The 25243-nt window shown below is 42.0% G+C and overlaps 1 long non-coding RNA gene across 1 annotated transcript in view; it reads right to left on the bottom strand.

The window, feature by feature from the left end:
• LOC139078120 (uncharacterized) overlaps positions 1 to 25243 on the bottom strand; it is a 44801-nt gene that overhangs the window by 11761 nt on the left and 7797 nt on the right. Inside the window, exon 2 of the long non-coding RNA XR_011530886.1 lies at positions 15106 to 15213. This is a non-coding gene — a long non-coding RNA (uncharacterized lncRNA). The remainder of the gene's footprint in view (positions 1 to 15105; positions 15214 to 25243) is intronic.

The raw sequence follows: 25243 nt of genomic DNA, 5'->3' as shown, positions 1-25243 counted from the left end.
CATTGATCCTTTCTACTGTCTTTTTTGTTTCAGTTGCATTTATTTCTGCTCTAATTTTTATTATTTCCCTTCTTCTACTGACTTTGGGCTTTGTTTGTTCTTCTTTTTCCAATTCTGTTAGGTGTCGTTTGAGATTGCTTATCTCAGATTTTTCTTGTTTATTGAGGTGAGCCTGTATTGCAATGAATTTCCCTCTTAAGACTGCTTTTGCTGCATCCCAAATGAGTCAGTATGGTGTGTTTTCATTTGTCTCCAGATAATATTTTATTTCTTCTTTAATTTCTTCAATAATCCATTGTTTGTTCAGTAGCATGTTGTTTAGTCTCCACATTTTTTCCCCTTTCCCAGCTTTATTCTTGTAGTTGATTTCTAGTTTCATAGCATTATGGTTGGAAAAGATGCCTGATATTATTTCAACCCTCTTTAATTTGTTGAGACTTGCTTTGTTTCCCAAGATATGGTCTATCCTTGAGAATGTTCCATGTGCACTTGAGAAGAATGTGTAATCTGCTGTTTTTGGATGGAGCGCTCTATATAGATCTATTAAGTCCATCTGGTCTAGTTTTTTATTTAATTCTATAATTTCCTTGTTGACTTTCTGTCTGGATGATCTATCCATTGATGTTAGTGGGGTGTTGAGGTCCCCTACTATTATCGTATTGTTGTTGATGTCTCCTTTTAGTTTTGTTAATAGTTGCTTTACATACTTTGGTGCTCCTGTGTTGGGTGTGTATACGTTTATAAGTGTTATTTTATCTTGGTGGAGTGTCCCTTTATCATTATAGACTGCCCCTCTTTGTCTCTCTTTATCTGTTTTGCTTTGAAGTCTACTTTGTCTGATACAAGTATGGTGACACCTGCTTCCTTATGTTCATTATTAACTTGGAGTATCGTCTTCCATCCCTTCACTCTGAGTCTGTGTTTGTCTTTGGGGCTGAGGTGCGTTTCCTGGAGGCAGCATATTGTTGGGTCTTGTTCTTTAATCCATCCTGCCACTCTGTGTCTTTTGATTGGAGAGTTCAATCTATTTACATTTAGAGTGATTATTGAAATGTGGGGGCCTAATGCTGCCATTTTATTGCTTGTTTTCCAGTTCTCTTGCCTTTCCTTTGTTTCTCGTCCCATGATTTTTGGACTACCAATTCAGGTAGGTAGTTTTCTATATTGGCTTTCTTGTTATTCATAATTTGTGTCTTTATTTTTGTTATTTGTTTAGTGGTTACCATGTGGTTTGTATAAAACATCTCATAGATGAGATAGTCCATTTTCTGATAGGCTCTTATTTCCTTAGATTAAGCCATTCCATCCCTTTCTTCTTCCCCTTCTAGGTTGTTATTGTCAGATTTTTTTTTCTTCCTTCTTGTGTTGTGAGTTTGTGGTTAAAATGACAAGATTATATTTATTCTTGGTGTTTTCCTTCCTTTTATCTTTAATGTTCTACTTAGCCTTTGGTAACCTGTTCTGATGGAGAGCTGCAACTTTCTGATTTTGTCTTTCTACTTATCTCCTTTGCTCTGGGTTTTGTAACCCCTTTCCTTTTTTTGTTTTTTCAGGTATGAGGGTCTTTCTGAGCATTTCTTGTAGGAGAGGTCTTGTGGCAATGAACTCCCTTAACTTTTCTTTATCTGGGAAAGTTTTTATTTCTCCATCATATTTGAAGGATATTTTCACTGGATAGAGCATTCTTGGCTGCAAGTTTTTGTCCTCCAGAGTTTTGAATATATCATTCTACTCTCTTCTAGCCTGTAAGATATCTGCTAAGAAATCTGCTAACAGCCCCTAAAGGGGGCTCCTTCGTAGGTTATTTTCTTCTGCCTGGCTGCCCTTAGTATTTTCTCTTTGTCATTGAATTTTACAAGCTTCACTACTATATGCCTTGGGGTTGGTCTTTTTACACTGATAAAGTTTGGAGATCTATTAGCTTCTGTCACATGGATTTCCATCTCTCTCCCCAGTTTTGGGAAGTTCTCAGCCATTATTTCTTTGAACAGGCTTTCTGCCCCCTTCTCCTTCTCTTCTCTCTCTAGGATACCTATAATCCTTATTTGCATTTCCTAACTGAGTCTGATATTTCTCAGAGAGTTTCTTCATTTCTTTTTAGTCTTAGTTCTCTCTCCTCCTCTATCTGTAGCATTTCTATATTCCTATCCTCCAAATTGCTAATTCTGTCTTCCATATTATCAACCCTACTGTTCAGAGAGTCCAGACTGTTCTTAATCTTCTCCATTGTGTTCTTCATCTCCAACATTTCTGATTGGTTCTTCTTTATAGTATCAAGCTCTTTTGTGACATAGCTCCTGAACTTGTTGAGTTGTCTATCTGTATTCTCTTTTAACTCATTGAGTTTTTTAATGATGGCTATTTTGAATTCATTGTCATTTAGGTTACAGATTTTGGTGTCTTTGGGATTATTTTCTGGGTACTTGTCATTTTCCTTCCATTCTGGATATTTAAGATATTTTTCATACTGATTGATGGCGTGGATTTGTGCCTCCGCATAGAGATAGAGTTTAGTTACTGCTTCCTCTTGCTTCTACCGGAGGGGGGCAGGCAGCAGCTGTGTAATCCAAACCAAAGAGGATCCCTGTCAGCTGTTGCTGACTAGACCTGGGCCCCTCCTCATGATCACAGTGGCCCTGTGGGGGTCTCTCATCAGCTGTGAGGACAATCGCAAGGGGGCCTCGTGTTGCTGTTGCCTACTGTCACAGACTGCCTAGATGTGCTCCCTCCTTAGGGTCTGCAGCAGTGTTATGGGCTTTCACAGTGGCCAGGAGCACGTTCACCTAGACTCGCAGCTCTGCCATTGTCAGGTCCCGCAAGATCTCACTTGTCCACTGTGGGCCACAGCAGAGCTATGGGTATCTACTTCAGTCTGTGGTTAGCTCACCCAGCTGTTCTACTTCTGCCCCAGGGCCTTCCAGCCTTGTGATTGCTGGGTGGGGCCTCTCCACTCACGCTGCGCAGAGGCTTTCCCTGCAGCTGCTGTGGGGTCATGGATTTTCCTCCTGAACCATGGAGCAGGCTTGCTGGGGCTCCAACCTGCCACCACCCACTCCCACGGTCCCTCTGGGTCTCCCTTGCCTCTCTGGGTCACAGCAGGACCTTGTGTGTTAGAGGCAGCTGGCAGGTTGCTGTGCAGGCCGGGCTTCTTTTGCCTCAGGGCCTCCCAGAGTTCTGAATGCTGAGAGTTCTGAATTAGCGGAGAGGGTGGGGCCTCTCCACTAATGCCGAGTAGGGGCTTTCCCGTGGCTTCTGTGGGACCATGGATTTTCCCACTGGGCTAAGGAGCAATCACGGGGGGCTTAGATAGGGCTGTAGTCACCTGTTTCCACTGTCGCGCTGCTGATACACATGCACACCCACCCTTGGTGCTGTGGCGATGCTATGAGCATGTCAGCTGGTAGAAAGTCACTTGCAGGTACTAGGCTGTCCGGCAGTTGGTGAGTTTTCACCTATCTCCACCTCCTCCCAGGGGGAAGTCCATCCACCTTCCCATGTACAGCAGCATGGTTCTCTCAGGCATCCTGAGATGCTGTGTGGATATCCTTTGCCCAATGAATGTCCAATTAGTTGTAGTTCAAAGGGGGAGAGACAAAGAAAACTGCTTACTCCACCATGTTACTGACGTCACCTCCATGGTCAATTGATTTTAAGAAGGGTGCAAACCATTCAATGAGGGAAAGAATAATCTTTTGAATAAATGGTGGTGAGGCAACTTGATAGCCACATGCAAAAGGATGAATTTAGAGCCCTACTTCACACCATATACAAAAATTATCTCAAAACAGATCATAGATCTAAACATAAGAGTTAAAGCTATGAAACTCTTTAAAAAAATTTGTGTAACATTGGATTGGGCAAGCTTCCTTAGAAATGTCACCAAAAGCACAAACAATCAAATTAAAAATACACACATTGAATGTTGTCAAAATTAAAAACTTTTGTGCTTCAAAGTATACTGTCAGAAAAATGATACAATAACCCGCAGAATGCAAGAAAATATTTGCAAATCATGTATCATGTATCAACCAAGAGTCTAGTATTCAGAATACATAAAGACCTCCTACAACTCAACAATAAAAAAGACAAATAATCCAGATAAAAATAGATATCTATATCTGGATTATTAAATAACATTGAAAATATATACATTTTTTAACTGAATTCAAAAATTGAATATATTCCAATAATAAGAAACAATCCAAAGCAAACAACACAGGAAGCTTGCAAATAATGGGAATGAAAACATATACTATCCAAATGTAGGAAGGAAGGGAGGAGGGTTGGGTTGGGAGGGAGGAAAGAAAGGGACAGTAGAAATATTATTAGACCAAATATGATTAGAAAATTATATAAATAAGCAAACAAATAAGAAAAAGATGTGTCCCATACTAACAGACAGAATCCATTCAGAAGACAATAGTTCTAAACTTGTATACAATTCACAACAACTTCACAATATTTATAAGCAAATTCATAGAAATATCAGGAGATGGACTTAAACAGCAGTTATTTTGACTGCCTACCCTGAATAACATTCTGCTGCAAAGTCATTAATGATTCAGATAAATTTTTAAAAATCTTTTTCAGATACAACGTAGTAGTTTGCTAGGGCTGCCATAGCAAACTATCACAGACTGGTTGGCTTAAACAAAAGAAATTTATTGCCTTCCATTTCTGGAGGCTGGAAGTCCAAGATCACCATGTCAGGAGGTTTGGTTGCTCTTGAGGCCTCTCTCCTTGGCTTGCAGATGGCCACCTTCTCACTGTGTCCTCGCATGGTCTTTCCTCTGTGCATGTACATCCCTAGTGTCTCTCTGTGTGTCAAGTTTTCTCTTCTTATAAGGACACCAGTCAGGTTGGGTTAGGCCCACACTAAAGGCTTTATTTTACCTTAATCACCTCTTTAAAGGTCCTGTTTCTAAACACAGTCACATTCTGGGGTCCTGGGGGTTAGGGTTCAATATACTGATTTGGGAGGGATATCACACAGGTAAGAAAACAACCCAAATCCTCAGGGGCCAAAACAACGTGAAATCAGGAATCCAGAGAGATAAGTAAGCATTAAAACCATCAGCTCACCTGAAGCCAGATGCCACTACCTGGTAGGAAAAAACTTTCATTTGATGACTTGCCCATAGAAACAGAAGGCAGGGTTCGTAGAAGGTGGGGAATTAGAAACACCTCACATAAAACAGCATCTCCCAAAAAAACCACACTTCAGTAAAAGTAAATCAGAAAAGACAATCTCCCTCATGTAAGTGGAAGGCAAAAAAATTACCTGTTTTAACATGGACAATAGGCAGGAAAAAAACCTCCCCTGAAAATCCTTCCACTCCCCAGCCTTAACATGAATTTGTGACCTAAATTTACACTTCCTTGAGAAGGGTTATTGTGGCCACAGCTGATCCTCTGAAGGCTGTCCTTCCAGAAAAGAGATTGCATCCCAAGCATTTTTAGGGCCCTTGAACACGGGGACTGACATGACTTTGATACCCAAGGAACCAAAGTAGCATTATGGAATCCCTATTAGATTGGGGAAGGTATAAGTAGAGTCCTGGCCAGGATCTCAGTGGGTCTACTGCATCTGTGGACTTATCTAATGGTATAGAATGGATATATTTTGTAGTTGGCACAATCACCACATTGGTTCCTGTGATGTAAGAGCTATCACAGTGGGGAAAGCCAAGTCAAATGGCACCCTCTGAAATAGCCCCCTCTGCTCTTAGTCAAGAGGTTGCATCAAAAACAATGTCATATTCTAGGAGAACGGCAGAAATTATGGTCACTCTTAAAGATCTGAAGGAGGCAGGAGTTATCTCCATTATATCCTCATCTAATTCACCAATTTGGCCCTACAAAGCCAAGACATACACTGGAGAGTGATCATGGACTAAGTGCAAACGGAACAAAGTCATAGCTGCAGCCATAGTTGTGCTCCATGTGGTATCTGTACAGCAGATTGACCTTCTTCAGGTAAGTGGCATGTAGCCATTGATTTGGAGGATGTTTTCTTTCCCATACTCATCAGGAATGAGGACCAGAAGCAGTCCGTATCTACCCAAGATGGATAACGGCATACATTTGCAATCTTTTCCCAGGTCCATGAAAACTCTCCTTCCATTAGACCAATGGACCATAGGTCCATAGACTCTATGTCCATAGAGACTTTTACTGGTTGGATACCCAGGAGAACATCACATTGGTCCAGGTATCGATGACATTAAGTTAATAGGACCAAATGAGCAAGAAATGGTAAAACAGAGAATAGGAGATAAACCCTATGAAGATTGAGGAAACTACCCATCAATGAAGTTTTTAGTGGTCTGAGGCATGATGGAACATCTCCAAAGGAAAAAAACAAGTTACTGAATCTCATGCAATGCCTGGTAAACCTATTCAGGTTCTGGTGGGAAATGCTTGGGAGTGCTTCCCCAACCAATCTACCAAGTGATGCAAAAGGCTGCCAGCTTTGATGGGGCTCAGAGCAGGAAAGGGTCCTGCAGCAGGTCAGGCCTGTCTCTTGGGCCATACAATCTGACAGACCTTGTGGTATTCAGAGGCATATGTGGTAGGAAAAGATGCCCAGTGGAGTTTATGTATGTCCCAGTAAAAGAATCACAAGGTCAGACCCTAGAGTTCTGGAATAAGTCCAGGCCATCAGCAGTACAGAATTTTACACCATTCAAAAAAAAACTTATCCTCAAAATGTAGAATATACTTGTAACAGAATATCATTCAGCCTTAAAAAGGAAAGAAATTCTGACATATGCTGCAATATGGATGAACCTTGAGGATATTATGCTAAGTGAAATAAGCCAGATACAAAGGGACAGACACTGTGTGATTACACTTTTATGAGGTACTTAGAGTAGTCAAATGCATAGAGACAGAAAGTAGAATGGTAGTTGCCAGGGACAGTGGGGAGGGGAGAACGGGAAGCTACTATTTAATGAGTACAGAATTTTTATTTTGCAGAATGAAAAGAGTTCTGGAGATGGATGGTGGTGATGGTTGCACAGCAATATAAATGTAGTTGACACCACTGAACTGAACACTTAAAAATGGTTAAGATGGTTAACTTTATGGTTTGCGTTTTTTACCAAAATTTTTAAAAAAATGGTCATGGGGAGAAATTGCTCCTAGTGGTCTTCTGGGCCCAGGTAAAGATTGAGTACCTGACAATGAAGCAGCAAGTGACTGCAGCCAGAATAGCCCATCATAAGCTGGATTCTATTAGACCTGTAGAGTCTTAAGGAAGGGCAGACCCAAGAGTAATCCCTTGCAAAATGGGTGTGGTAGATCCAGATTGGAGCATGAGCAGGTTCAGAAAGGGCAAATGATTACATAACCACATGGCCGGACATCCATGCCATCCACCACCAGTTTCTTTCCCGAAAGTAATATGTGAACCACACGGGTGCGTCCTTTATGACCAGCTGACAGGGAAGGAAAAACACCAGTCTTGGTTCACAGATTGATTCAGTAGATGGGTAGAAGCAGAAAACGGACAATAGTTGCACTACGGCCCCACTGAGGGGTGGCCCTAACAGCCGGAATATCCTCCCAATGAGCAGAGTTTTGGGGCGGTGCAAAGGATCATCCACTTTATGTGGAAAGAGAAGTGGCCCAAGGGAAGACTGCATAAAACCTCACAGGCAGTGGCAAATGACTTAGTGGGTAGATCAAGGGCCCAAAAGGAGCGAAATAAGAAGACGAGGAACAAAGAATTCTGAGATTGAAGCATGTGGATGGACAAAATGAAGTGAGTATGAAGTATAAGGATTTTCATATCTCATGTTAAGGACACCACAGAAAAGACACTAAAAAATCAAGTAGAGAAAATGATTCAGCCCTCCCCTATCATCAGCTATCTCAGTGCCGGCAAAATATGTGTATGAACTAACTGGGCATGATGGCAGTATGGGGGTCAAGCATGGGCCTGACAGCATGAGCTCTCACTCACCATGGCTAATGCTGCTACAGAATGTCCAATATGCCAAACACAGGAACCGATGGTCCTATTATGGTACCATCCCTCAAGGAGACCAACCACTCACTTGATAGAAGGTTAATTACACTGGACCCCTTCCACCCTGGAAGGAATGGCCATTCCTCTTGACTGAAGTCAATATCTATTCCAAGAATGAGTTTGCCTGCCCTGCCCTCAGAGTCTCAGTCAGCACCCTGCTTAGAGAGCTTACAGAGTCATGGATCCACCAACACAAGGTCCCACATTACGTCACATTGGACTGAAGGGCCTACTTTATAGCAAAGATGGTCCACCAGTGGTCTCGTGTCCATGGGGGTCTTCTAGTTCTACTGCATTCAACACCACAAAGAAACTTCCAGCCTGATAGACTAGTTAAATGACCCATACAAGGCATAGCCAATGTGCCAGCTGAGATACAATATCGTGCAAGGATGGACCTTTATCCTCCAGAATGTGGCACATACCGTAAATCAGTGACCATTATGTGGTACTGAGTTCACAGTAGGTGAAATAAATAGGTCTGGGAACCAAGGAGTGAGAGTGGAAGTGGCCCTATACACCATCACTTCCAGTGAGTTATTGAAGAATCTGCACTTCCTATCTCCGCAATTCTAGTTTCTGTGGTTCTAGACATCCTAGTTCCCAAGAAGAGGAACACTTCCTCCAGGGGATGCAAGAGACCCATTAAACCCTAAGTGATGAATGCCAACTTTGGGCTCCTCATGCCAAGAGACCAGAAAGCCAGGAGCAAAGTCCCCATCCTGGCAGGGTAATTGACCCTGATCACTAGGAAGAGGTAAGGCTGCTGTTACACAATGGAGGCAAGGAGGAAGGTGTGTGGCACCCAGGTGGGTGCCTCTTGGCCTTCCCCTGACCAGCTTTGATGGTAAATAGACAAGTGCAGGAGCCACAGTCTACAAAGAGCAAGGAGACCAGAGGCTCAGACTCCTTAAGGATGACTCCCCCTGGGTCATCCTAACAGGTAAGCCACCTAGGCCAGGAGAGGCTCAGACTGAGGGAACTCAAGAACAGTTAGCAGAGGAGGGAGAAGATGAGTACCCACTGCGGCCCCAACACAGCTGCAGCACCAGGTTCATCCCACTAACCTTCCCCTCCTAGTTACATTTCCCCAGGAAAAAAACAGGAGAATCCTGAAGGGGTGAATTGACATGCAGCAAGTGCACCTGAGAGGCACAGGCACATGTGTGGTGGACGCTGTGGGACTGGCCAGAGTCCCCCTGCAGGGCTAAGGCACTCACTGCAGGTTGCACGGCAGTTGCCTACTTAGGACTCACTGTTGAGTCTCTTCCCAGAAACAGTCCTCAGCTGAAGGGAGCTGCCTGCCCCTGGGGGCAGTCTACGGCCATTGACTGGACACTGCAGGGGTACAACTTAAAAGACAGCTGGTCTTGAATCTAAGAAAATTCCTTTGAGATAGTATCAATAAATTGAGATTTACAGAAGATCATTCATTCAGCAAAGACTTCTTGAGCATATGCTGTGTATCTGAACTATTCCAGGAGCTTGGTGTACCTCAGCGAACTAAACACACAGGAATTCCTGTCCTCACAGAGCTTACCTTCTAGTGGGAGCAGACAGTACACGCATTAAGGGAGTAAAGTATATGGTATGCTATGAAAAAAAAAGAGCAAGGAAAGAGAGATAAGGGACAGGGAGAATAGTCGCCATTTTGAATAGTGCTGTCCAGTTAGACCTCCTTGAGAAGGCGACACTGAACAGACTTGCAGGAGGTGAGGGAGGGAGCTCCGCAATTATCTGGAGAAAAATACTCCAGACAGAGGGATTGACAGACTCAGACCTGGTGTGCTCAGCAGACAGCAAGGAGACCAGTGCAGCTGGAGGGGGTGAGCGACAGGGTGTGTAGGAGGAGAAGAGGTCAAGAGGTAAACAGGTGGGAGGCAGGGAACTGAGCATGGCCTTTTCGGCCATTGTGTAAGGAACTTGACTTTCCTCTGAGGGAAATGGAGAGGCATGGAAAGCTTTTGTTCAGAGGACTAACATGATCACTTCCATTTTAAAAGGACTTCCCTTGCTGCTTTCCTGAGAAGACACTGATCCAGGGCGGGTAGAAGTGTAGATGCCTGGAGACAAACTGGGAAACTCTGACAGTAATTCAAGTGAGATAGGATGGTGGCTCAGCGAGGTGGCAGTGGAGGGGATGAGAATATTCTAGATACATTTTAGAGGTAGAGCCAACCTATTCCCTAATGTGTTGACAGAGATGTGACAGAAAGAGGGGAGACATGGGTGACTCCAAAGGATTTTGTGTAAGTACTGGAAGGACGTACTTTGGAGATGGGAGTTGGGGGAGGAGTGTCAGAAGTTTTGGACACATTACATTTGAGATATCTACTGGACTCAGTAGCAGACTCTGCTGATGCTCTGCTGCCAAGCCAGAAGTGCCTGGGTGTTTGTGCCCTGCAGAGAGCCACCCTTGGACAATGACTGATGAGTGCAGAAATAGAATAGCCCAGCTCCCAATTCTTGCACTGGGACGAATTGCGAGGCATAACTCACACTCCAGAGCACATTTGTGGGGTCAGGGTGAAGCCACCCTCTCTGGAACTCTGCCTGATATTGCACCTTGCCTGATTTCCTCACCTTCTCTGTCTGTCCTGCTTCCCCCAACACCTTACTAGTATCTCCTAAGAGTATCTCCTTATGGATCACTTGTACACAAACCCTCATCTAAGGTCTGCTTCTGAGGAACCAGACCTAAAATGACATCCAAGTAGGGATGTCAAGGAGGTAGATGGATATATGAATCTGGAGTTCAACAGAGGGGTTTTGACTAGAGAAATAAACTTGGATGTCAACCAGATATAGATGGTACTTAAAGGCATGAGACCAAATAAGTTCACCATGAGAGCAAGTTGATATTATTCTTTCATCATAGAGATGCCTTCATCTTGAAAGCAATTCAGGGGGGCAAAAAGTTGGCCTATTTCTTTTTAAATATTATTAAATTGTAACTTAATTATAATTGTAATCACAATTAATAGATTGTAATTACAATGTAACTATATATAAAATACAATTTTATAAGTAATTATAACAAAATGTCAGAAGTTGATACTTGTTAAAGTTGGGCCATGGGTGTATAGGGGATCATTATATCATTCTTTTTACTTCTGTGTATGTTTGAAAATTTCTAGAACAAAATCATAAGTGTTGGAGAGGATGTGGAGAGAAGGGAACTCTCATACACTGCTGGTGGGAGCGCAAACTAGTGCAGCTGCTATGGAAAACAGTATGGAGACACCTCAAAAATTTAATAATAGAACTACCATATGATCCAGATATTTCACTGCTGGGTATTTATCCAAAGAACATGAAAACACGAATGCGTAAAGATACATGCACCCCTATGTTCATTGCAGCCTTATTCACAATAGCCAAGACTTGGAAGCAACCTAGGTGCCCATCAAGGGACAAATGGATAAAGGAGATGTGGTATATATACACAATGGAACACTACTCAGCTATAAGCAACAATGAAATCCGGCCATTTGTGACACTATGGATGGACCTTCAGGGTATTATGCTAAGTGAAATAAGTCAGAGGGAGAAAGTCAAATACCACATGATCTCACTCATAAATAGAAGATAAAAACGACAAGCAAACACATAGAAACAGAGATTGGATTGGTGGTTACCGGAGGAGAAACGGGGAGAGAGGGGTGCGAGAGGGGTGATTAGGCACCTGTGTGTGGTGATGGGTTGTAATTAGTCTTTGGGTGATGAACATATGTAACCTACACAGAAATCAAAATATAATGAAGTACACTTGAAATTTATATAATGTTATAAACCAATGTTACTGCAATAAAAAATGTTTTTAAATCATACAAGTAATATATAAATATGCTCTCCTTTAAAAAAGAAACAATCGGGGGAATTGAAAGAAGGTGGTCAAAAGGTACAAACTTCCAGTTATAAGATGAATAAGTACTAGCTATGTAATGTACAATATTATGACTATAGTTAACACTACTGTGTGATATAAATGAAATTTGTTGAGAAAATAAATCCTAAGAGTTCTCATCACAAGTAAAAAACATTTCTTTCTTTTTTTCTTTTTCTCTTTATTGTATCTAAATGAGATGATGGATGCTAACTAAACTTACTGCATAATCACTTCACAATATATGTAAGTCAAACCATTATGCTATATACCTTAAACTTATACAGTGATGTATGCAATTACATCTCAATAAAACTGGGGGGAGAAAAGAAAGAATTTCATAGTAAAATACCTGAAATAGTGCAACGTCCATCAACAGTAGGATATATAGATTGTGGCTTATTGACACAGCAATGATTATGATGACCTACAACTATCCGTAATGATACGGATGAATCTTATAAACATAATGTTGCAAGAAAGAATCCAGACACAAAAGAGTACAGATTGTATGGTTCAATTGATGTAAAGTTCAAAAATAGGCCAAACTAGGGAGCCGGCCCAAAGGCATAGTGGTTAAGTTTGGCACACTCTGCTTTGGTGGCCCAGATTTGCAGGTTCGGGCATGGACCTACACCACTCATTAGCCATGCTATGGTGGTGACCTCCATACAAAATATAGGAAGATTGGCACATATGTTAGCTCAGGGTAAATCTTCCTCAGGCAAAAAAGAGGAAGATTGGCAACAGGTGTTAGCTCAGGGTGAATCTTCCTCAACAACAACAAAAGAAGACAAAAGTAATCCATGCTGTTAGATAGGAGTGTGTTACCCTTGGGGGGCTATCGACTAAGGGAGACATCACTGAGATTTCTGTGACACTGGTAATGTTCTTTTTCTGGATGTCGTGCTGGTTACATGAGTGGGTCAACTGCGTGAAAATTCTTCAAACTATACACTTATAGGTTTTCTTTTCAGTACCTACGTTATATTTATGAGTACTGTGAATGGGCTGAGAGTTTAGCCTGCCACAATCTCATGGGTGCTGGCAGAATCCAGGAGACTCCTGCATCAGAGACAAAGGACTTTATTATTCACAGCAAACATGAGCTTCACGTTGGCGTCAGTTCCCTTTGACTCTCAAGTACCACGGGGGTGACATGAAGGTGGGCCCAGGTGGATGCTGCACACACACGGGGTCTGCATCAGACCTGAAGAACCCTGAGCTTAGGAAATCTCAGTCTTTTAAAGGGGCTGCAAGCAAATACTGCTCAAACTTGGCGCTGTAGGGGGACATTATCTTTATTATACTGGACAGCAAACAGACCTGCCCTTGCCTCAGAGGGAGACTCTTTCACTGTCTTGTAAAGCTGATTGCTGTACAAACATCCTTGAACAGATAGTCTGGAAGAAAAGCTGTCAGTGCCTTTGCTCACAAAACATGCAATATAAAATGAGACTCGCGGAGAATTGCCTCCTAACAATATTGCAATAAAAGCGTACATTTAAAATATCATTTAGGGGGCCATCCCCATGGCTGAGTGCTGAAGTTTGCATGCTCCGCTTCAGCAGCCCAGGGTTTCACCAGTTCAGATCCTGAGTGCAGAACCAGCACCAATCATCAAGCCATGCTGAGGTGGCACCCCACGTAACAGAGCCAGAAGGGCCTACAACTAGAATATACAACTATGTACTGGGAGGGTTTGGAGAGAAGAAGAAAAAAAACAGAAGATTGGCAACAGATGTTAGCTCAGGTGCCAATCTTAAAAAAAAAATCATTCAGATAAATCATTACAGATGAGGCGAAAAATAAAGTTTCTTTGACCATTCCCCTGCTCTGAGTCCAGAAGTGATCATTATTTATTGGGTGTATTTCTTTCTAGAGCATTAGCTATACAATTACAAGTATCTACATCAATCTATATATATACATTTTTTTCAACCAAAAGATGAATACTGGCAAAAATCCTGAGAATAAGGATTGCACGGACTTGAGCTAGGATCTGTCTCTGAACAAATTCCCTTTGTTGTCAGAACCTGGTGGATTGGTGGGACAAGCCCTGCTCAACATCATGACTAAAATTTGGGGCAGATGCTGGAAGTATATATATATATACTTAACCAAAAGGTGATTTTTTTTTAAAATCTGGAATTCTCTATGTGTGTGCGTATACACAGAGACAGACAGAGACAGAGAGAGAAAGAATGATTTAGAGTACCGTGTGAAGTATGAGTTAAATATATGACATCGTATCCTACATGTCATTCTGCAGCTTGTTGTTTTCACTTAACAAGTTCTTAATATTTCTTCCCTTCTTTCTTTCCTTATCTCTACGTACACACAGATCTTCCTCATTCTTCTAATCTTCTGCATAATAAGCCGTGGCATGGATGTACTACAGTTTAATTAAACATTCCTCATTTGGATATGTGCAGTTTTTGTTGTTTGGGGCTTTTTCCTATTACAAGCAGTGTTTCAGTGACTCTTGTCAGACAGGTCATTTTATACATTTACGCAAATATTTCCCTAGGATGGATTCCAAGGAGAAAGGTTGCTGCCAAATTGCCCTCCAAAAACACCATCCCAGTTATCTCACTAGTGGCTTAGGAGAGTGCTTACGTCCCTGAGAACTTGTCCCTCACACATTATTATTTATTTTAATTTTTGTCAATTGGAAAGGAGAGAAGAATGACATCCTTTTGGGGTTTTAATTTGCACTTCCCTGATCTTTAGTTAAGGCTGAGCATATTTTCATACCTCATTTTAGATCACAGTATCTTAACGTTTCTGTGCCGGAGACTGAAATGGGCACATCGCGTGAAACACCTCATTTTATTCTCACAACCCTGGTATCGCAGGGAGGAAGGGGCTACTATCTTTTCCCATGTGACAGATGAGTAAACTGAGACTTAAAGAAGTTAGATAACTAGCTGGGATTCACACATCTAGTCAGTCTTTGTGGCAGCAAACTCTTCCTTCAATTAATTACACAATGTCTGTTCTTTTCTTCCTTAGTACGAGAAGTCAGACGACGGAGGGAGTAGTGACACGTCAGCTTCAAGTTTTCTCCTCCCAGCCTTCTTTGTAGGTAGAAACAGCCATGTGAAAGTCTTTCCCAATGAGCTGTAGACACACGTTGAGGGGTGGAGCTGCTTCCCGCAAGCTCCTTGAATGGACAGCGACTCACCTGGCTCTTTGCGGGGCCCTCCTCTCTTCTTCCCCCCTTCAGATGAGACTGCTGAAACTGCACAGCCATGACATGCCCATGAGGCGATCTGGAGGTGGAATCAGTGTTCTAAAAAAGGTGGAATAGAAAAACAAAAGAACCTGGGACATTGATAGCATCATGGGGCCTGTTCTATTCCAGGCTAGACTGCCTGCTTCTGGAACTCCCAGTACATGAGCAAGAAATGGCCCACTCTCCTTTTCTGCTATTGCTGATACAGTGACAGATGCAAGATTTGAACCAAAGCCAAGCCCAGGTTCTTAACCCTTAAACTACACTGAATCACTGCTTCTTATCCAGGCAACGCTCTCCACACAAAAAGGATGCTATTACCATAGTAGTCACCGCCAGGGACCATTGAAGACTGGAAAAACCCTTGTTCTTGGCTATTCTTCCCCAGGACAGTTGGAGTTGCACATCCTGCTTCCAAGTCAGAACAATTTCAACCTCATAACAGCAACAGAAGAGATAGTGCTTGTGAAGGATGAAAGTAGAAATAGCCTAGTACTGACTACATTTCTTTATCAAAAGTATCTACACAGGGGAACAGGGATTTATAGAAGAGAGCACCATGGCAAACGTTTACAACAGAAAGTTCCGACTCTGGCTTTACCACTGTATTTGCTGTGTGACCTTAGAAAAATCACATGATTTCTCTCGCCTCCCTTTTCTTACATGTTAATAAAACAGACTTTTGTGCCATAGGATTGCCATGAGAGGCCAGTGAGAAAATACACATAAAAGCTTTTCAAAGAAAGCAGCACTGCTCTGGACACACTATACAAATATTGAATTCCCGGTGTGCATGGACTTCATGCACACAGAGCCTGCGGTTATCATTATTGCATTTTAGTGACCCCAATTTTCTCCCTCTTTTTTAGCCATTATGTCATGGGAGACCCCACGAGACAAGAATAATGTCAGAATGGAGCAACATTGTCACAATGAGGGGTAGGTGTGCCTGTGTGTGTGTGTGTGTGTGTGTGTTTAAGACTTAACCTATTTCTCATTGAGTTTCATATATTTCATGCAAAAGATTGCTGAATATTCATTGCCCTATCCAGTATCCACAAGTATCCACGCTATTAGAAATGCATTGCTTATCTATATTTTTGAAATGTTGAAATAATTCAGTGTTGATCCTCTGCGAGATAGGTTTGCTACCTTTAAACTGAAGTGACAATAACACCCCAGCTGCCTTCGGTTTCTTTCAAGTTGTACTGATATCCTTGATGTCGCTAACAAACCAAAGACTCCCTGTGAGAATCCTGTATGTCACCATTAAATTGAAAAAGGCCCAAAATATCGAAATCTCACTTCTAGTAGGGCAGAGAAGCGAGAAAAGAGCAAACCGATGGTTATTCATGAATCACTCCGGCCTGCCATGATAAATACCACTGGCCTTGTTCTCCTCTTCTCCGGGCTTGTAATTTTCTCCCTGAAGGTGTTTCACCTGCACAGGAAGAACTGGGCTGGAGGGATGTCTAGTAAAAACGATTTTAAAGCCTCTTAAAACACAAAAGGCTGTGTGTGGGTGACAAGCCCTTCTTTTTGCATACAGTAACACAAAGTCCAATTAATCACAGCAGACTGGGGAGAAAAGACTAAAAACCATTTGTCACATTTGGTCTGGGGTTTTCTGGCAACCTAGTAACTAACGTTAAGAGAAGATGAAATAAATACACGATGGAAGGACTTCTTTTAAAAGATTATAAGCGAATGGGTTCAGATTTGGGCTTCTGTTGCAACACTAAACACACAGATTCACCATCCAAATGTAGATTCTGCATGGAAGGTAGGGAATATTCGTGCCATTTCCACATAAAAGGCCAGGATGGTATATTATTTGGAATGAAATACAGCAGTGCAAAAATAACCAGTAAAAGTGTGGCTTCGGGGTATTTTATTGTAGACTTCCGAATGTCCTTTCATTGTTTCAACAGGGAGTTGTCGTTGTTGCTGGCATTGACAGGCAATCCTGTGTGACATGTTGGCAAACAATTTTACTGTTTTCCTCTCTCTCCTTATGAATGATATTTATAGACTAGGAATTGCATTTGGTTCCGCTTGCCGACACAGTTATCTTCCTGGGCGTGGATTAAATGTAGATCTGGGTGTTGAAAGACATTTACATAAGTGCTGTTTGTGAACAGGGAGGCCAGTTCTTCTATTATCGCCAGAACATTTAAATCTTAATGACTGGCATTGTTGTCTAAAAGACGGTGTTTTTCCTGCTGAGAAACTGCATTAGATTCAAGAAACGGAGCTCATTTCCATTCTCTCAGCAGTCTCTCTAGAAATGACATGCAGTGCTTGAAACTGTTTATTTCCAAATTCAGGCCTCCCTCGCATCAGTCATCAGCTTCAATTACCAGTTTTCCGGAGCCGAGCCATCAGGCAGTCTGACACCAGGGTCCGGCCTAATTCCCACCTTCTCCAGAGTCAAGAGCATAATGTGCGGATGAAAAGGTGCAAAATAGCCTGGACTTCATTAGCATGCAGGGCCTGGCTGTTCATTTGCTGGCTGCGAATGGAAGTTCTGACACTCGGAGCTGGCTGCAAAATGAGAAAAGTCCTCTTCAGGGGAGATGGGGTCCTTGGTGGTGAGGAAAGGTCATCAAAAAGACAGCCACTGCCCTTGCTCCCTGCTCTCCACGACTGCTTATTGATTCCAGGGACACCTCATTACACACCGGATCAACATATTATTGCCATGTTCTGGGACTGAATTGTTTACAAGTGTCTTTATCACAGGCAAAGGCCTGCCCGGCGATGCATGACTACACTCATTTGGCTGTGACCCGCCAATTATGTGTTATCCGATATGTTGCTGGGTATCTTGATCTTTGCCCGGGTCTTCTCCCAGCATCAACACAGTCCCATTTACTACTTCTTTCTAACCACTCTTTGGGAAAGTAGCCATTAGCCTGTCAGTGTGTAAGTGTGTGTGTGTGTGTGTGTGTCCTCTGCTACAGGAAATCTGAGCTTCATTTCTCCATTGCTTGCTATGCATAAGGTTCATAACCAGCTGGGAGAAAGAAATTCTCTCCCTCTCTCTCTCTCTCTTAAGCACACACACACACACCTTTTTTTTTTTTTTTATGGCATCCAGGAGAACCCACACAATTTGCAATCAGTATGCATGGCAGAAAGCATAATATGGCTTGTTAGTGAGCTCCCTCTGCTTACATATAGGCCCTATGAGAGAGCTGTCATATTTTATTTGGGCATAGCCATTGCAAAACACTGCACAGGACCATTTTAATCTTTCGTTACAGACACTTCTATGGCTCCATAAAAGAAAGAGTGGAATAGCGACTCGATTAAAAACTCAGTAAAGAGATTGTGCGACCTCTCTCCGCTCCCCAAAAAGTGGAAATGAAACCATAGTTTTGAACAAAGTGCATTCTGCAATGCAAACCTGATTTCCATTCCCCTCCAATGGTGACTACTGACATAACTTTAACGATGTTGCGTATTGACAACTTTGGTTTATTTTCATGAATATTGCCTGAAGGAGGTTTAATGACTGCCAAACATTTGGGTCATCTCAACCAACTACTAAATGGGGGGCCATTTCATCTGCATCTCCAATTGCCCTCAGGAATGGCTCTCTAATGGGTTTTCCAGTGGGAGATATAGCTAAGCAAACGCCAAGAAATTTGCCTTTACTTTTCCTGGAAGAATACATCCTCGGCAATGGGCACAAACTATGAGTGAAATAAAACTCAAGAATCTAACTGCCTTCAGAAAGGTGACATCTGTAAGTACATTCATTTCCAGCAATTTCTCAGATATGTCTGGTATCTATCTTCAAATTGATTTTCTCCAGGCATTTTTTTCCTATTTCCAATTTTTTGGAGAGGAGTTTTGTAAAATTACCAAATTCCTTTTGTTCTTTCCAAAATCCCTGGGTCCTGGCTTCCTGACAAATGGCCACATAAAGACCCCTCATCGGGGTGCTTCAGCTCAATTAAAGAGTCAATGGAGAGATGCTTGCTCCACCAAGTGCTTGAGAACACTGCAAATTCTGCAGTGTCATCAACCTACAGAAAGCCCTTGGAAGAGAAGAAGATGACGGCAAGGATTACTCTTACACTCTTACTTTTTCTCGATTTTCTTTCTTTTTTTTTTTTTTGGAGATATGATTGCACGTGGGAAGTTTGGCCAGGGGATAAAGATGGAACAAGCGTGACTGCTCACCAAAGTTCCCCTTCTGAGGAGCAAGTCTCAATGTGGAATGTGGTTGGGATTCACAGACTGAGGAAAAGGATGACTCTCAATAACCAGGGGTCATCCAAAAGGAAAGGAGCTTTCTTTACACACTTAGCAGAATTTGTAATAATGAAGCAGTGGGAATGCCCAGTCAACGGGCAGTTGGAGGTTGAATGTTCTAGGAAAGACTTCTGCCAATTTTTGCAACCAGTTCATCTGTTATTTCAACCACAAAAAAAGAATTCCTTTCTGTTATGGCTTGAACATCTTATCTTCTTTATGAATCCCCAAACTGGTGCCAAAATATTCTTTTCAATTAACAGGATGGACAGAAATCCTAGATCCTCTGGATTTCTTCCCTACCTTTAGGAATCATACATGCCTATGTTTATTTTCTGATGGTTAATGGAAAATGCATACACACTCCCTGCCAGCACAGTGGTGTGGTGAAATCATCAGACGGTAAGTAACAAAAAAAACAAAACTTGTTTTTAAAGTCATTTATTATATACAACTTTGTGCCAAGGAACTTCTAGAAACTTAGCAAACATTTACTTATTTATTACTCACAACAACCCTATGACTTAGGTATTATTATTCCTACTTTCCAGATGAGGAAACCTTTTCACACATCTAATAGAATTTTCAAATGTGCTCAAGGTCACAAGGCTAGTGACAGAGGCAAAATTTAAACACAGGCATGACCCATGGTAGAATCTATGCTCTGTTCTGCCTCTCCTAGAGCCAGCATCCATTACAAATTTCCAAGAATCCAATAAGCACATTTTCGGCATGCTAGCCAACATCAGTGCACAAAAAGTTGCCAGTCACGATAATGTGTTAAAACTGTCATCTTTTACACATCCGATATCCTTAGCCATGAGGTGGGCTGAAGCAAGCCTTCTTTGATTGACATAATAAAGAAAGTTTTGATCCAAAAGAGCAATTCAGGACATTTAATAAAAAAGTGGGGTGGGGGTTGCATGCTCAGGGAGCTATAGAAGTGTCCCCACCAGTCACTAGGAGCAACAGAGGAAGTCTTGTCAATCTTTAGCACTTAGACTCATCCAGTTCCCTGCTGATCTCCTTTTGCTGCTTCTACTACACACAACAATGATACTTATTCCACTTCCTGTGGACACCATGGGCCAGTCTGTCCACAGGTGTACTCTGCCTTTGGAAACCTAGTGACCAAAGACACAGTGACAAAGTAGAAGACTGGATCCCAGAGACTGGAGGGATGTCCATCCTCTGACTGTAAACCCATACAAATGTGCCCATAAGTTTTGGAATCTTCCTTTGGCTTATGTTTCCATTTTTCTCTGCTGTCCTTGAGAATGCTGCCCACTTTCTAATGCCCAGGATAATGCATTGTTCAGAATGTCTCCTGGACAACTGGCCTTTCTGACATGAAGGGAGATGACAGATATCCTTCCTCTTCAGTTCTCCTTCCTTTGGTATCAGTGGTCTCTAAACTTCCAGCACATTCATGCTGCCCCAGTTTCTTCTATGAGAGAAAAATAAACACTGCTCTTATCAGTTAATTTTGCACTAAGACATTAGAGATTCAGATTTCCACATCTTCCCTCCACTTCCTATTCCATCTCCAAGAGGTAGTACTTGCACTTTCAGAGAGGGTAATGCTTGACACAAGGGAACAGTGCCTCACGGGGGAGGGGTGGTGTTTGAAAAGGAGAAGCCTTCCAGGCACCTTCTAGGTGATACATTCCAGTCACAAACATGGCCATTCCTGCATGTAGATGTGCGTGTCACTTGAGCTTCCCTTAGGCTGGGAGGATTTCATGACTGTTTGATTTTCAGAATAAGCTGTTGATGACTCTAGATAAATCTACTAGAAGTGAGCTTGATTCATCTAGATCTTAGCCCAAGGACATATGCATGCTGGTCACTCCCTCCACCTAACCCTTACTTCTGTGTCCTTCCTTTGTCTTTGCACAGATGCACATTGAAAGTCCACTGTGTACTCCCACTGTGCAAGTGTTCTGAACTCTAACCTGCATTTTCTGGCCCCAAAGAGCCAACAATAAGCAGCAACAAAAAGTGGCACAAGACAAGTGAATGACTAAGGACAAAAGAGCAAGTGCGTATAATAAGAGGTACCCTAGGAGTTTAGACAGGGCTAGAAGACCCCAGTGGGCTAGCATGATAGGAAAGGCTTCCCATATGAGGTAGCAATATGTCTTAGAGATTTGAATAAGTGGAAAGGGATGGGTAGGCATGATACAGTATCCGAATATGGCCATGTCAGTTCTTCCATTTCTGTACATACTTGCAGCTCCTCCCATCAGGAAGGGGAATCTATTTTCCAACCCGACCTTGTGACTGGTTTTAAACAATAGAATGATATGGGAGTGACATTTTGAGACTTCCAGTGGCACAGGCCTTAAAAGCACTAGCAGCTTCCATTTCTTCCTTCTTGGAGCCCAGCTGCCATGCTGTGGGGAAGTCCAGGCTGGGCTACTGAAAGATAAGAGGCCATGTGAAGAGAGGCCCTGGAAGATGAGAAGCCATCCTGGTCATTCCACATGAATAAGCCCAGCTGACAATCCATGGAGAAGAAGTGCCCAACAAGGCCTGACCAAATTCCTGATTCATGGAATTGTGAAAAATAATAAATTATTGTTGTTTTAAGCCACTAAGTTTTGGGGTGGTTAGTTAAGGAGCAATAGATAACTGATTTAGTGGGGATATAGGAGATTATACAAGCATTGAGCTGCTTCCACATGAAAGGAAGGCATGAGTAAAATGAGAATGCATGCACGTGGTATTTGGGGAGCCCTAAATTGAGTAAACCTATCTGGTTGGAGCAGACATTTCAGATTACCAACTAGAAGAATAAAGATTGATAAACTAGGCCCAGATAAGTAATGTGGGAGGGAGATCTTCAAGACTATTCGTCAACGCCCTCTGTAGCTGATGCTGTCAGTGTCCTGTCAGTAGACCCTTGTCCTTATACTTCAGTGCGTACCAGCTCAATATCCAACTACCAGAGCCTGCATCTCACTGCCTGGGTGCTTCTTTTGGCCCTGCAGCCCACCCTATGCAACAGGCCAGAAGTGCTGGGGAAACAATGCCTGTGAAGAGGAACCCTCAGCCAATGACTAAGAGGAGTTGGCGTATAAATACCCCAGTTTGGGTGGACTTACTCTAAGGCAGGTGTCCTACACAGTTTCCCAGAGTTTTCTCAGTAGAATTAAAGCCCAGTTGCCCACAAAGGTAACTTGCTTTATAACGCACCTTAATGGCCATCTTTCCTTCCCTGTCTCTCAATCCCACTCATCTACTGGTTTTTCCTGAGATCACCTCCCAATAAACTGTTGGCTTCTGGGGAAACCCAAACTACGATGCTCTCATTTTACAGTTAAGAAAAACAAAACCAAGATGCAGATTATTTTGGGTGAGTGCTGTAACAAAGTGAACAAAAATATGCAGTTTTTCAAACACTATAGAAATTTATTTGTCTCCATAAAGAGAGGGTGAGAAGGCAGACTCTGCTCCAGGAAGTCATCTTGCAAAGCCAGGTCATTGGAGGAGCTTCATCATCCTCAATTTGTGGCTTCCATTAGCATCATTTCCAGCCAGCAAGAAAGGACAAGAAGGTACAAGTATGAGATGACAATTATGCCCATCACTTCTACTTGCGATCCATTAGTGAGAACTTAGTCACATGAGCTATATGTAGCTGCAAGGGAGGCTGGGAAATGTAGTTCAGCTTGGCAGCCATGTGCCCAGCAAGGAGAGAATAAATTGGTGAGAAGTGGCAGACAGGAGTCTCTGACACAGGAATATTAGGTTATTGCTCAAGTACTTGCAGCTAGTTAGTGGACAGCTAGAACTAAAGGCTTCTGCCCACCATTTTTTTCCTTTTACACCCACATTGATTCCAACCAGACTCTGGCAGGTCTCAAATGTCATGCTTAAGGGTCTGATATTCTGCAGGGTTCATCTCCCCTTACCAGAGAGTCAGCGAAGCAGAAGCTCTCGGAACCCCTCTCAAGTTCAGTCTACACTAGGCTGCTAGATTGGACCTTCTGGCTAAAGCAAATGTCATAGGGACCCATTATCCCTACTGCCCATGATCCTCTCTTTCAAGCAGAGCCAGCCAGCCTCACTTGGAGCCATGTTTTCCCTTGGTGCATTTTTTTTAAAAAAATAATAATGGTGCTCTTCCTCAAGGAAATTTACTGCCATACACCAGAACAGTGTCTTTAAAACCACACAAATCTACAACAATGGCGTGAAGGGTGACCCTGAGTTTTAGGTGAAGCTCAACCTGTCAATCATAATCACAACTCCTGGCCAGGGGAGGGAGAGGCAAGAACCATGTGACTGGCTGACATCCATGATGATCAGAGACACTTTACAGACATCACTGAAGAATCTGGACTTATTTCCATGGCTTGCCATATCCACAGGCTAATAAGTGCTGAAGCTCTTTCTTTTTGAATCCTGTATCAGGAATGGAGATGCTCACCCAGCATCAGCACTCAGCACAGCTCATTTAAATATTAAAACAGAGGAAAATGAGAACAGACAGGTTTATCTAAGTGAATCCTGCTCATAACTTTTACATACTAACCCATATTTTTCAAATTCAGTTTTTGACTAGATTTGGGTTTAAGCAGGCCATATATGCAGAACTTGTCCTTCTTTAAAGAGCAATGGAAGCAAATGAATAGAAAGAATTTCTTTATTGGAAGAATTATTTTAATAGCTCTGCCCTGTTCTTCTCTCTCAAATTAAAAAAATAAAATCCTTTTATTCTCATAGAGATGACACTGAGTTTTTAAATCATTATTCTGCACTTTGGCCATTCTTTAACTTTTCCCAAGATAGAAAGCATATTTCTTTCACAATTAGGTTGGAAATAACTAGGGTATGTATTGTTTAAGCCACTGAACATTACCTTTGTAGAGATTTGAACTCTACAAAGTAAAGCAATACTCTAGATTTTTTCCCCGACAATTTCCTGTTATGCTCAGCAAACCTCCCTCCAAACGCAGACCTTAGTCTCGCTTAGGAGACTGTTGAAAATATGTGTCTAATGACCAGGAAGCCCAGCATTTATCAGGATAATCCTTCCAAACTCATCAACTTTAATAGTATCCAGACGGCTTTTCTGGAGAGGGCTCATTAGCAAAAAAAAAAAAAATCTCAAAATTTCAATGTTCTGTGGCTTTACTTACATAGTCAAAATATAGTCAGAGTTCCCTGTCTCCTTGTTTAATAGTCATTTTCTGCCCATATACTGCCTTGAAAAATAGTCAAACAAATGTAAAGAAGATAAATATCAAGCATAAAAGAACTATGGCCTAAGGAGATGGGTTGTGTGCATAAAAATGAGTAACATCAGAGCTGCAGATTAAGAAATGGAATATGTTGGTGTTTAAAATTAGAATGATTCCCAAAAGAATTGATAATATTCCATTTAAGAAAAGAAATGTTTTCAAATCAGCCTGCTGAGTAGAGAAGTCTGAATCAAAGTCAGAAATTAATAAAAAGATGCAGACAGAGACACCCAATCATAAATAACAGAGATGATTTGTATGCTTATAAAAGCCTGCGAGGCTTGGCGGTGTCCATAGTTCTAAGGGAAAAAAATCTAATGAAATGCAAGAAGAAAATGTTAAAAATAGAAGTGAATGCACCTGGTAGAAAAGCTATTGTCATATCCTTGTGACACAATGACTTGTTTTCTGGAAAAGCGATTCTTCATCTGAGCTCAGGCAAGCATTGTATTCATTGTAAACTTGTATATTTAGACCTGAAGTCTGAAGGGTTTGTCTGTATTTAAAGCTCAGTGCTACCCCAGGCTCATTAGAGCACAAGGACAGGGCACTATCATATTACTGCTTCAACACTA

This window comes from Equus przewalskii, chromosome 21 (genome assembly GCF_037783145.1).
Source record: "Equus przewalskii isolate Varuska chromosome 21, EquPr2, whole genome shotgun sequence".
Taxonomy (NCBI): domain Eukaryota; kingdom Metazoa; phylum Chordata; class Mammalia; order Perissodactyla; family Equidae; genus Equus; species Equus przewalskii.
Note: the sequence above shows the minus strand (reverse complement) of the source record. Positions and strands in the feature narration are given on the sequence as shown.